Source organism: Equus przewalskii, chromosome 11 (assembly GCF_037783145.1).
Source record: "Equus przewalskii isolate Varuska chromosome 11, EquPr2, whole genome shotgun sequence".
NCBI classification, from domain to species: domain Eukaryota; kingdom Metazoa; phylum Chordata; class Mammalia; order Perissodactyla; family Equidae; genus Equus; species Equus przewalskii.
The window spans coordinates 28,990,072-29,002,759 of NC_091841.1; the positions used below are offsets into that span (position 1 = coordinate 28,990,072).

Genomic DNA, 12,688 nt, shown 5'->3' on the forward strand with positions numbered 1-12,688 from the left:
GGACCTGCAACCGGTGAAGTGGGTGGTCTTGGCTGATGGGAGAAATGATTGCAGATCGGCTTTGAGGGTCCTCAGCCACTTGACTTAAAAGCCAAATGTGTGTGTGTGTGTGCATTTTATGGAGTACGTAACTTCACAGATTCTTAAAGGGATCTGGGAGCCCTAACGCATAATGGTTGCCGTGGGACTGGAACTGCCTGTGACGTAACGTGCTTTTTACACTAACAAGTTAAGCTCGTCGTGTCTCAGGGCTGCAGCGGCACCTGGTTGCACATGGTCTTTTCTTACGATTTAAAGCGAAAATTTAGGTGATATATACTTTTCAAGTGTATATTCAAAAAGCATGTAACTGGTAAAATGTTTTGGTTTTAGAATTAGATATTCTCCTTTTCATTTTAACCTAGGTTTGTTACTGGTTTTCTTGATTCATTTTGTTTGTTTTGACAGTCGGTTAGCATTGCTTCTACTTACCTTATTTGAGGGAAAATGTTGAGATCACACTGTAGTGTGAGTTTTATGGAAAATAAGCGTTAAACGAATGATGTTTTTTTTGAGATGCTTTGTAGACTGCATTCTTACTGAATTTCCGGTTAGTACCTTGTCCATAGTTTGAGTCTTTTTCTGCAGTATGAAGTTATAAATAAGTGCTTTGGGAGACAGTTTATAGTCCCCTCATGTGTGGTGTTTGGTGAATTGACATTAGAGACAGAATTTGGCGACAGGTAGTATAGTGACTTTAATGTTGTGCTCACGGTTCCTAGAAGACATTATCATTATTTACAGGTATTACATGGTACTACTTGGGGGCATTTAAAGGGATATACTTTTAAAATTTGTTTTAGTATTTCAAAGTCTGTGCCTTTGCAGTCACCCCTATGTTGGATAAGAATATCATTGATGTTTTCATAAGATAAAGATAAGAATATGTATTTTTTCTTACTAACTGCTAGTGCCATTATAGTGTCTCTATTTCTGAGTTATTGTTTAGAATAGGATAAAAGCTGAGGTAGAGGCGTGACAGTGCCTTTTTTCCTGTTTTCACATAGAAAAAATTTCAGTTAACTAGAACTTTTCAAGCCTCTTAGATAGAGTTCTCCGTGAATGAAGACCCTGAACCAGTATCTTTAATGGCAGCTGTCGTCAGAGCAGAAGCGAACATGTTGTGATGATATGCTCTTTTTTCCTTATAGGAGCGTTTCTGTTTCACATCCACATCCCACTTTATTCCTGCTAATCTGCTAATGCAATAAATCGGAAGACAGCTGTTGCCAGGATAACCTGTAATGGGCAAGGAGCCACAGAGAAGAAAACATTTCTTTTAATTTTTAAACTTGGTTTGAAAGGTAAGATCATTAAGATTATCAGAAGTCTCCTTCCATGGGTTCCGTCAAGGAAAGCAGCATTCTGAGACCGTGGCGTCTCGGGGAACCAGGGCTAGGTCGTCTCTTTGAGCCAGGTACAGTATGGTTCCGTGGCGCTGTGGTGTGCTTAGGGGGTTAGATAGCAGCCTCTGTCGTTTGCTCTGGGATATCTTGGAATCTGCAGCACCCGTGGGATTCCCAGTTTCCTGGGACGATTGAGCTGGGCCCCAAGGCCCAGCCAGGCTGGCAAGCTGACCACTAGTAGAGACCCACCTGCTGCTTCTAGTTCATGTGGCTGTGTGTGTGTGTGTGTGAGTGTGAGAGAGAGAGAGAGAGAGAGAGAGAGAAGGTGCTTTGTTAACACTAGCCAGAGGACATCTGGCTTCTAGCCAGCCACCTGGCTCCTTTTGAGTCCTAACTGCTATCACTTTGGAACCCTTTACTGTAACTTTTGATTAAAGATCAGAGGTTGGCTTTGCATATTTGATTTTTGGCTCAGTTGCCACTTAATAGAAAGTAGCCCAATAGGCCGTTTGGGGGACGTGCACACATTCTTAATCCATTTTATTTTATTTTTATTATTTTTTAATGCTGAAGCATTCTTTTTTTTTTTTTTTTTTTTTTTTTTTTTAAAGATTTAATTTTTTCCTTTTTCTCCCCAAAGCCCCCCGGTACATAGTTGTGTATTCTTTGTTGTGGGTCCTTCTAGTTGTGGCATGTGGGACGCTGCCTCAGCGTGGTCTAATGAGCAGTGCCATGTCCGTGCCCAGGATTCGAACTAACGGAACACTGGGCCGCCTGCAGCGGAGCGCGTGAACTTAACCACTCGGCCACGGGGCCAGCCCCTCTTTTTTTTTTGTTTTAAAGATTGACACCTGAGCCTAACGTCTATTGCCAATCTTTTTTTTTTTTTTTCTGCTTCTCCCCAAGGCCCCCCAGTACATAGTTGTATATTCAAGTTGTAGGTCCTTCTGGTTGTGCCTTAATCCATTTTAATTTGCTCTGTTGTATCTTGAGCAGAAGATGGGCATAAACCATTTAATCTTATACCTTTCAGGCTTCCCCGTCTCAGGAGATACTCTAGTTATTCGGCTGAAACGGATCTCTGCTTCTCATCCCCAGGCTGGTCTTTCCTAGGCAGAGTGCCGCTTTGCTTGTGACCTCTGCTGCTTCCAGCCCCTCACGTATGACTCTCTGCAACCTTCAGGCCTCCCCTTGCGCTTGCACACTGAAGCTCCTACTCCGGATATTCAGGGTCGTATATAAACCTGACTTTTCCAACTTTATCTCCATATTATTCTGCATGTATCCTGATGGGGAGAATTCCCTCTCAGTGTTCATTCACCTCTTGGCACCTTGTCTCATATGGTGTTTTGTTTTTTTTGTCTTGAAGCCTAGCCCTTTTCTTTCTCCACCCAGGGGGACATTCTAACCCTGTGCGGAAGGCCTCTTCGGTTTCCCACCTGCCTGACTGAGTGGAGAATTCAGCTTAAGTCAAGGATTCAGATTTAAGAAGTCAGTATCATATAGGTCTAAGCATTGATCTGACTGTCAGATTCATTTATCATAAAGAAGATAGTTTGTAATGCTCATCATCTCTTATTTAACTTTTTCATCAGTTGGTTCAGAGTGGGGTAGTGGGAAGAGGGTTACTAGTTTTAGGAGCCCACAAAGACCTCTAACTTGAATTCAGTTGATTAGTTTACAGGTTGAACATATTTTTTATGTTTATTGGACAATCGTATATCTGTAAATTATTTATAACGTTTATTCATTTTTCTGTTGTGACACTGGATTTAAAAAGTTTTTAGAACCGTTTTTTCTTTTTCCTTTGGCTGAGGAAGATTAGTCTTGAGCTAACATCTTTTGCTAATCTTCCTCTTTTTTCACTTGAGGAAGGTTAGCCCTGAGCTAATATCTGTGCCAGTCTTCTTCCACTTTATATGTGGGTCGCCGCCACAGCATGGTTGACAAGTGGTGTGTCTGCACCTGAGATCTGAACCTGTGAACCCAGGCTGCCAAAGTGGAGTGCATGGAACTTAACCACTATGCCATGGGGCTGGCTCCAGAACTGTTTTTATAATGCTACACATAATAAGCTTTTTTAATTGAGATATAATTGATATATAGCATTATATTATTTTTAGGTGTACAACATAATGATTCAGTATTTCTATATATTGTGAAATAATCACCACAATAAGTCTAGTTATCATCCATTACACAGTTTTTTTTTTCTTGTAATGAGAACTTTTAAGATCTGCTCTTAGTAACTTGCAAATGTGTAATACAGTGTTATAGTTACCATGCTGTCCATTACATCCTGTGACTTAAGTATAACTAGAAGTTTGTACCTTTGACGCCTTTCACCCATTTTGCTCCCCTCCTCCTCCATCATGTGGTTTCATCATTATTCTGTGTATTTGATTTCACATTTTCCAGGGCTCATCTCTCATTCTCCCTTTTTTTCTCAAACCTTTCTGTATTGTTCCGGTTCCTTTGTGGTCACTCCTTTGTGAACTCTTAGAGTATCTCATTAAATGGTTTTAGGATGATTTTTTCTCTTTAAGTAGATTTTAAGCACTCCGTGAGCAAGGAGTTTTGACTTCTTTATGTCTTTAGTATTTTTTACCTAATAGGTATGATTGATTGTTTCTCAGGATAACTTTTTTTTTTTAATTCTTCTCCCCAAAGCCCCATGGTACATAGTTGTATATTCTAGTTGTGGGTCCTTCTAGTTGTGGCATGTGGGACGCCGCCTCAGCACGGCCTGATGAGCAGTGCCATGTTCGTGCCCAGGATCTGAACCGGAAAAATCCTGGGCCGCCGAAGTGGAGCACTCGAACTTAACCACTCGGCCACGGGGCCGGCCCCAGGATAGTGTTTTTAAGACTTTCTCTCCCCCTAGCTCCCTTTTTAAAAAATTTTGTTTGCTGACAGAGACTCTTAGCTTTGGCATCTTATAAAACAATTCCTTATCTTTAGCTGTATCCTCCTTTTTCTCTTCTCACTCCCCTCTGCTCATCAGCATGCTCTCCCACACTACATGGGTGAACTGTTCTCTTGGGACGTCACCTAGAGGTCTCCAGGGGTGCTAGAATCAGGGCCAGGTGGTTGAGGAGGGTCCCTAGGAGGAGCAGACTGTGGCTAGAGGCTCCTCTAGACAGGGGATCGTCAGACGAGGCTTTTGTTGCAAAGGCTCAGGTGGTAAATCTTGTCGGTTTTGCGGATCAAGAGGCAAAAAAGAGGATATTATGAGGATATTTATGTAACAAGAGAAAACAAATTTTCACAGATTTTGTTAATGATATTCAAAATATAAAAATAATTCAATTTTCTGTAATACAGATCTACTAATGAGAAGAATGGGATTCTTTTTCCAGGGGGATGACATTTCACCTAAATGGTGTTCAGAGTTAGAATTCTCCTCTCAAAATCTATTGCAGATGTTCCTCTAATCTGTTCGTGCTGATCTGTAATGAGATTTTATGTTTCATATTTGAAAATGTTCTTTTCCATGGATAGGTACTGCCACATGCGTTATCAGTCCACAGGCATATGGTTTTAGTCAAGTGCATTCATCCTTTGGAACGTGTTTATAGAATTCCATTTGATCCTTCTCCTGATATTTGCCTGTTAGTCTGTCATTACATTGTAGATTAATCTTTTCCAGTTGAAGGTTAGGCGAAAGCTCCTCAATTACATAACTAAATGGGTTTTGAAAGAGGGGGATTTCCTTCACACTCACATTAAGGTCTGAAAAATGCTGTTTTTAACTGTAGTTTGAGCTCAGAAAATATATCCACTGCAAATTTGTGTAGGAATGAGGATCTCACTTTTTAACTTTTCTGACAGCACAGGAAGTGTGTGAAGAAGCTTGAATTTATGAATCGGACAAAGTTAGTGTTGAAATGACTACCATAGTGTAAGGTTCGTAGATCAGTGCCGTTTTGCCTTGTAGTTTTAGGTCGAATTCATTAAGAAACATCAAGACTTCATCAAAGGTGAATTTCCAGAGTTCCTCAGTCTCATGTAATAGTGGGTGAGGGCTGTTCTTCTCATTCAGAAAGATTTCCGTCTTGGCCCTGAGCTCAAAAAGTTGCAAAAAAAAAAACTTAACCCTTGACAAGCCATTAAGCTGCTGTCTGATAGGACGGGTCAGGAACTGATAGCTGAGTTCACTGTTGACATTACTGGTTCAATAATACATGAGGAGTTAAAAATAATCTCCCAAAGTATCTGCTGATGAAAATAGAAGGAGCAACCATAAGCTTTAAACACGTTTAAACACATTTTCACAAGTTTTGTAAATTTGTCCACTTAAGCCTTGTTTGCTCCACACATAATTTGACCACCGTCAGTTGTAGCATATCATAGCAGATTCTGCTGCATGTTGTAGTGATTTCGTCTTTTGTCAACTTCTGAGAGCATTCTGCCTGTAGTTGTTTCACTGGACCGTTCAGAGACTAATTTTTCATCACTTCAGACTCCTCAAATAAGCAACAGCTGAGCTGCATCAGTCATATCTGTGAACTCAACAAGAATCAAGGCGAACCGTCGTTGGCTTTCTTGGTTGGCTCACAGACCACTTGGAAACCAACTTGGAAGTTTCATTTTCATCTTTTAATTTTGTGAGGAAATTCTGCTGTTATGAGATACCCAATTTTAAATGTGCTAATTTTTCTGACTTTTGCTTCCCTGAGTTTGGAATACTGTGATGACTGCTTAGTCTGGTAATGTCGACGAATATTGTATTCTTTTAGCACAGGTATGGTATGATTACGTAGTAAACAGTGCTTCATTATCTAATTTCATAACAAAATAATCCATACCCCACTGTGCCTTAAACGCACAGCATTTGAAGTTCAGTTTTTCTTTTTTTTGTTTTGATGCGTTGGATGTGCACTAGTAATAATAAAATGTCGTGGTACAACAGGTGGCATTCAGAGCACTGTTGAGTTATAACCGTGTCACTGTGATTTGTGGAGCGCTCCGCCAGGCTGAGGGCAGTGACGAGAGTGCCACATATGGTCTCTTTCGGTTACTTGGCCCTGCCCTTGTGGAGTGAAAGCAGCTGGAGACGTGGTGTGGCTGTGTTCCAGTCACGCTTCATGCATGTGAATATTTGAATTTCACAGACTTCTCACAAGTCACGGAGTATCATTCTTTTGGTTTTTTTAGCCCCCCCAAACCATTAAAAATGTAAAAACCATTCTCTGCTGAGGGGCTGTATAAAAATAGATGGTGGACCAGATTTGGCAATCTCAGTACTGTACCCCCAAGGAGTCCCAGGTGTCTGGGGTTGCTTCACACACTCATGGCAGAAAGAACGGGGTGACAAAGGGCCTAAATATGGAAAGGTCCCATTGTGGGTTTTGTTGTTGGTTGGTTGGTTTGGCTGGATTTTTCTGTCTCTGTTTGCTTGTGTTTGTACACAGGAATCCTGAGTGTCTGCAGTCACCTCATAGTCTTAGCTTTCTGTGTGACTCGGCAGGTTAGCTAATCTTTCTCGCTAGCCTGATTTCAGGTTGAGCTTAACATTTATAGAGTCCTTACTCAGTGCCAGGGATGGTACTAACTGCTGTTATATTTTCTTTCTTGTTATAATTTTCATTTTATCGTACATAGTTTATACAGGTGCATAATTTAAAAAGTCAAGTAGTATCACAAGATTTATAACAAAAAGTAACAGTCATCTACTCCATCTTTCCCATCCTGTCCTCTCCCAAACCCCAAATTACTCACCAGAGGCTGCTGCCTTCATCTCTCAGCTGTTTTCTTATATTTACTTCCTTCCCCATTTCTAAATCATTTGCCTATAGGTGGCTATTTCTAATCTATCCAACTTCTAACTGTGAAAGTGAGGACTTAGCTTTTCTATGTGTATAGCTCCTTCCCTTCCCCGTCTTCCAGCAGAGTGAAAGCTCAGCTTTGGTGAAAAGCAATATTAAAAGTATACATGTTTTGGCCAGCTATTTCCTAAATCTGTGGTTTAATTTGCAAAACTCTTCGCAGCATGGTCCCATTGCATCCAGCAATCCATCTCCTTCGTGGACACGTGCTTCTAGAGCCGTCTGCCTCCTGCCTGACTGAGGGCTGGCTCCTCCTGACTGCTCTGTGGCTGCAGTGTCCCCCTCTCCTTTCTTCTGGGAGGCGTCTTTGCTGCTGGGTGTGTCGGATCGCCGGTCTCCTGTATTCCGAGTCTTCCCCTCAGGGGTGATTGCCATGCTTTGGTGAAGCCCACGCTCCAGTAGCTTCCTGAGAAATGGGGAGCAAGTCTCTCAGACCTTCCTTGTCTGAAAACGGCCTCTTATTGAGGAAGCTGACGTCACTCTGATTTCCAGTCCTTTTTAAAGTTTTTTCTCACTAGAAAAGCTTATCTCCTCTCTTTCTCTTTGATACCATGGAGTGTCACCCTGTGCCATAGAGGCACTGTTTCCCCACTCCCTGTTATGGCGTGTGCAGGTCCTGGAGGGGACAGTCTCGTTCTTTACACTCTGAGAATTTGTTTTGGTGAGGGGAGTTGGTGGATTATTATATGTTCTTCTAAAACTTCCGTTAGTTGGTGTTAGATCCTGAGTTGTTTCTCCATTTGCTGTCTTTGCATGACTTCCTTGGCATTCTCCTTGGCTGTTGTTTCCTTTTCTTTGTCCTTTGTTGTTGTTTTCCTAGAGGTTCCAGAGGAGTGCAGAAGTGTGTGGGGTTCAGCCCACCAAGCATCTGCAAGCTTGCGTAATCCTTCTATTTTCTCGTTAGGCTCCGTGTCAGCGCAAATGGAGCCGTGCCTGTTCTAGCGAGCGGGCTTTGAGCAGAGATTTATAAACACATGGTGGTCACTAAGTACAGCCTTCCTGCAGAACAGAAACTCCTTTGCCGTCGCCCTCGCAGAGGATCCTCCAGGCTTTGCCAGAGTGCCTCCAGCCTCAGGCCTCACGTGTGTCATGGCCCTAATCTTTGCAAGTTCCTGCCTTTCCTGCTCACAAACAATCGCTGCTGTTCACCCTCCTTGGGAGCTGAACGTGATAGTATAAAAGAGCTCTTATGATATTCACAGCTACTTATTTTTCCCCCCGGGCGGTGAGTCCTTCTGCCGGCCTGCTTGTTTCTCTGGGTGCTGTGTAGTTGGCAGGCTCTTCTTCCTCCCCAGAACAAGACGTGATGTTTCCCGGCAAGAGGTGGTCTGCTCAGGGCCGGCTGCAGGAGGGTTAGTGTCTGCCGTGTTCCTAGACCTGATGCATCTGTGACTGCTGTCTGTCTGAGATGGCTCTGCTTGTCAGTCACGTCAGAATGGAGCTTGGTGCTGAGCTTGTAATCACCTAAAATCTTTGAACTTGTTTCATTCTTCACTTGAACAGTTTTCTTATGCCTGGTGGCCCACACCCCCCCCCTTAACATGTTTTTCAGTTTTTGTATAAAAAGAAGTTTATTTGCTGATTCTCTTGTGTTTTCTGTGGTATCCTGGTGCATCGACTCTCATAGAACCACTGGCCACGAGAGCTGAGCTCCTCCAGTGTCACCACCCATACTCTGCAGGCTGAGCTGCCCAGCCAGCTTGTCTGTAAAATGACTCTCTGCCCTGCACACACAGACACGCAGTTTCCATTTGTGAGCCTATCTCAAGAGCCATGTGATTTCCGGTTGGCCCGCTGCTCTTGCCGTCTGCAGGCCTGAGCACACAGGCAGGCTGGCCTGGGGCGCCTTGTGCTCTGGGTTGCTGCTGTTTTGGCCAGTTCTCAGCAGCTGTTCCCACCTGGGGCCGTGGCAGTGTGCCGTATGGAAAGAGCGCAGACTTTGCAGCTTGAAAGACCTGGGTTTGAGTCCCATTTTGGCTAGCACATTTACTAACTCTTGTCTTAGGTGGGTCATCTGACCTCTCAGAATCTTCATTTTGCCATCTACAAAATGAAAACAAAACCTGGAAGGGTTGTTGTGAGGTAGGGATAATGTATCTAAAAGCATCAAGCCTGGAGTCTGGCATATGGTAGGCACTTAATAATTGGTAGCTGGTATTAGTCATGTTTCTACCTTTAATAGAAAGTTGCAGTGTCAGGGCAGTTCATGTTATTGTGGAATAGCTGGAAGAAGTTGAAGGTTGTTTTTCATGAGGAGCTATAAAGACCATAAGAACAATTCGGTGCTCATATTCTACTCTGAACTTTGGTTCCTGAGCACAGCTCGACAGTCCTTGAGTCTGCTTTTCCTTTCCTTGCACTTCCGGTGCGTGCTGGTAAAGCAGGCGTGAAGGAGAGCACTTCCTGCAGGTTAGCAGTTCATTACTGCTCCTCCAGGGGCTGCTGAGGTAGTCCTGATGCTGTACACAGTCTGATGAAAGTTTGCTGGGCAAGGAAGATTGAAAATAATAGCTAAAGCTGGAAAAAGGGCCTTTAAAGATTTTTGTGAGCGATTTGCCAGTTCTGTCTTCTGTTACAGAATTGGTTATAACTACAAATTAACTGGAATAGTTAGCTCCTTCTTAACCTGAAGCCTGTTTCTTTTTGGCCTTTTTTCAAAAGTATCTCAATATGCTCTAGAATTTGTACCTGATTTGGAAAGCCTGTTCTCTTTGGGCATCTTTCTGTAGCAGATATATGAATAATAAAGGCCACTGTCACCTGCTTCAAGTTGGTGACTTGCAAACTGCATGTAACTTGTTTTCACTTAGTGAAAACTTGGACAAGTTGGGTTTTCCAAGTCTTCCCCCACCCCGTGTCAGTATAGAGTTCTCTCCAGCTGTGCAGCTCTCATGCCAGTCCTGCCTTCTCGGACCCCGCTTCCTCCCTGCAGTTCCGAGCCTGAGAAGCTGTTTTGTGTTCTTGCAGATAGCAGCCATGCCACTCACATCGTTTCCTCTTGCTCTGCACGTACACGTTGCCGCTTTCTGATGTTCCACTCAGGTCTGTCGATGGGTCCTACCTGCTTTGAGAGATTCAGAGAGCCCCCGATGCTTGAGATGGAAAACCCTGTATTTGGGGCCCATGAGAATTTTCTGATTTGACTTTGACTTTTATCATACTGTCACCTACACCCTCCCCTCCAGCATGTGTGTGCACGCACACTCGCACACAGAGTAGGCACCTAGATCCAGCTGGGTCTTCCTTGCTTTGATCTCTAACAAGGCTCCCTGGCAAAAACTTGATTACCATTGTGTCATCCTCATTACTTGTCTTTTTTCTTCCCTACCCTTCACTCTCACTTAAAAAAAAACAACTTTTTAGTATAAATAAGTCATGCTTTGCATATGCTTGGACTGAAGTTTTGGAAATTAATGCACAGAAATGCATGTACATTTGAGTTTTCTTAATGAGAATTTGTAGAGGGGCACATTACTGTTCTTGCTTTAATGTCAACTAGGAGACAAAAGTCAGGCTGGATTTTTCTTGCTTGGCGGTTGGCTTTTTGACTATAGAAGTGAAATGGGTGATGAGATCGTACCTCTCGTCTTGCCCTTGGCGTCTTAGCAGTGTATTTAGGGTTAGCCTCAGCGTCTGGGTAGGCGCTTGCTTTCTGAGGGTTGTGTATTTTCCAGGCAGCTAAGAATTCCAAAGGCAAGCCATACGTTTGTATCATCTGATACCCAGGTACAGCCAGGACTGGAGAAAACATGACAGCTGGGGCTTTGAGGTGGCGGAATCATGGCTGAGATAGAGGAGGAGTGGTAATTTAGTGTGAACTCTCTTAGGGGTACGTTGATTTTCACAGTAGAGGCCATTGCAGGGCCTTGCCGTCTGCTGTGAGTTTTTAAAAAGGTCTCTGGATCAGTCGCTCTTTCTTTAGACTCATCTCTTTCCAGCCCGTCTTTCATGTTGTTGACACTTACGTATCTAAACTATGGATCTGATCTTCTTGCTCATTTGCCTCGTCTTACGTGCCATGGTCGTTTGTGTCTTAGCATGGTGAACGGTTCCTGTAGCGTCCGCCTTGGTGGCCTTGTCTTCAGCACTCCCTTCCCTGTCCCACATTTCAGCCACGTTCAGGTGCTGGGCCTTACCCAGAACAGGTTAGACCCTTTCACTCTCCTGCCGTTTGTGCGCATACAGGCTCTGTTGAAAGTGGCCTTGCCATAACTTAAATGGCATCTCCTGTGTTGCTTTCCTCTAGTTTGATTCAGAATTGTTTCTTTCTGTATGTTATTAAATACATTGCTTAATCTTTACTGTAGATTTTTTTTGGGGGGGGGGAAGATTAGCCCTGAGCTAACTGCTGCCAATCCTCCTCTTTTTGCTGAGGAACACTGGCCCTGAGCTAACATCCGTGCCCATCTTCCTCTACTTTTTTTTATACGTGGGTCGCCTACCACAGCATGGCTTGCCAGGCAGTGCCATGTCCGCACCCGGGAACTGGCGAACCCTGGGCCGCCAAAGCGGAACGTGAGAACTTAACCGCTGCACCACTGGGCTGGCCCCAACTGTAGATATTTTAATATACAGTTATCTCAGTTAAAACTCACTGGTTCCCTCTTTGCTTCTGCAGCGAGCCTGCACTGCTCTCTCCGCACCCATGCGTGGTCATTTGAGATCTGGCCTGGTGTTGCCTCACTTTTTTCCTAGTGCCTTCCTAGGGCTCTTTCTCCTTGTTATGAGGACCTTCTCCCTGCTGTGAATTTCCTGAAGCTACTGGATCTTCCTATCCTCTGTGCTTGCAGGTTTATTTTTCTTGGCCTGGAATACTTTTTGCGTCTGCATCGCCTTCTCAACCCTACCTGTCTTTCAATGCCCAGCCTAGGCCTTACATATCGTTAAGTCCTTTCTGGCCCGCTCCCCTCTGTTGAGCTCCCTTTCGATGGAGCACACTTGGAGTTTATGCCTTTCCTTCTCTGTATTTTCTCTGTTTTCAGTTTTATTGTTTTCTTCAAGGGTTAGGGACTCTTTATCATATCACTCCTGTATTCTGCAGTACAATGCATATTAATGCTTTAAAAGTACCTATTGATTAATATAGCACATATTAAATGAATTTGACTTCTTTATTTACTACCCTCAAAGAAAAGCTCATCTATCAAAGAAATTACAAGGTAAAACTCGGAAGGATTCTGGAATATCTGAATGGTAGCAACTTGATTGCTTTTGACACATTCTTTGGAGGAAGTGGTTGCAGAGCAAATACAGTGAAACTAACTCTGAGTTTGTATTGCCCTTTCCTCTGAAGAAATATGTGATCTCTAATAGGCACTCTGGTATTTGATTTAATTAGTGCAGCCTTTGGGTACGGGGTCGGGGAGGGCAGCTGTGTGAAATGGGCGCCTTTGCTAAGAATGGAGCAGCGGTAACTGGGTGGACTTTCCCGTCCTTGTGATCTTTTTCCTTAGCACTTAGCGAGAACTGCCTGCA

The 12,688-nt window shown here is 43.5% G+C and overlaps 1 protein-coding gene across 50 annotated transcripts in view; it reads left to right on the plus strand.

The window, feature by feature from the left end:
- The window catches only part of PPP6R3 (protein phosphatase 6 regulatory subunit 3), a 140,786-nt gene that overhangs the window by 41,437 nt on the left and 86,661 nt on the right, over positions 1–12,688 (plus strand). For 29 of the 50 annotated variants that reach the window (XM_070565682.1, XM_070565684.1, XM_070565692.1 and 26 more), the window contains exon 2: positions 1,191–1,343. The exons of 16 other annotated variants lie outside the window; for them this stretch is intronic. The gene's annotated coding sequence lies outside the window, so the exon portion shown is untranslated. Of the gene's footprint in view, positions 1–1,190; positions 1,344–2,780; positions 2,877–12,688 lie in introns of all 50 variants that reach the window. 5 more of the 50 variants (XM_070565719.1, XM_070565674.1, XM_070565685.1 and 2 more) reach the window with 1 other exon arrangement.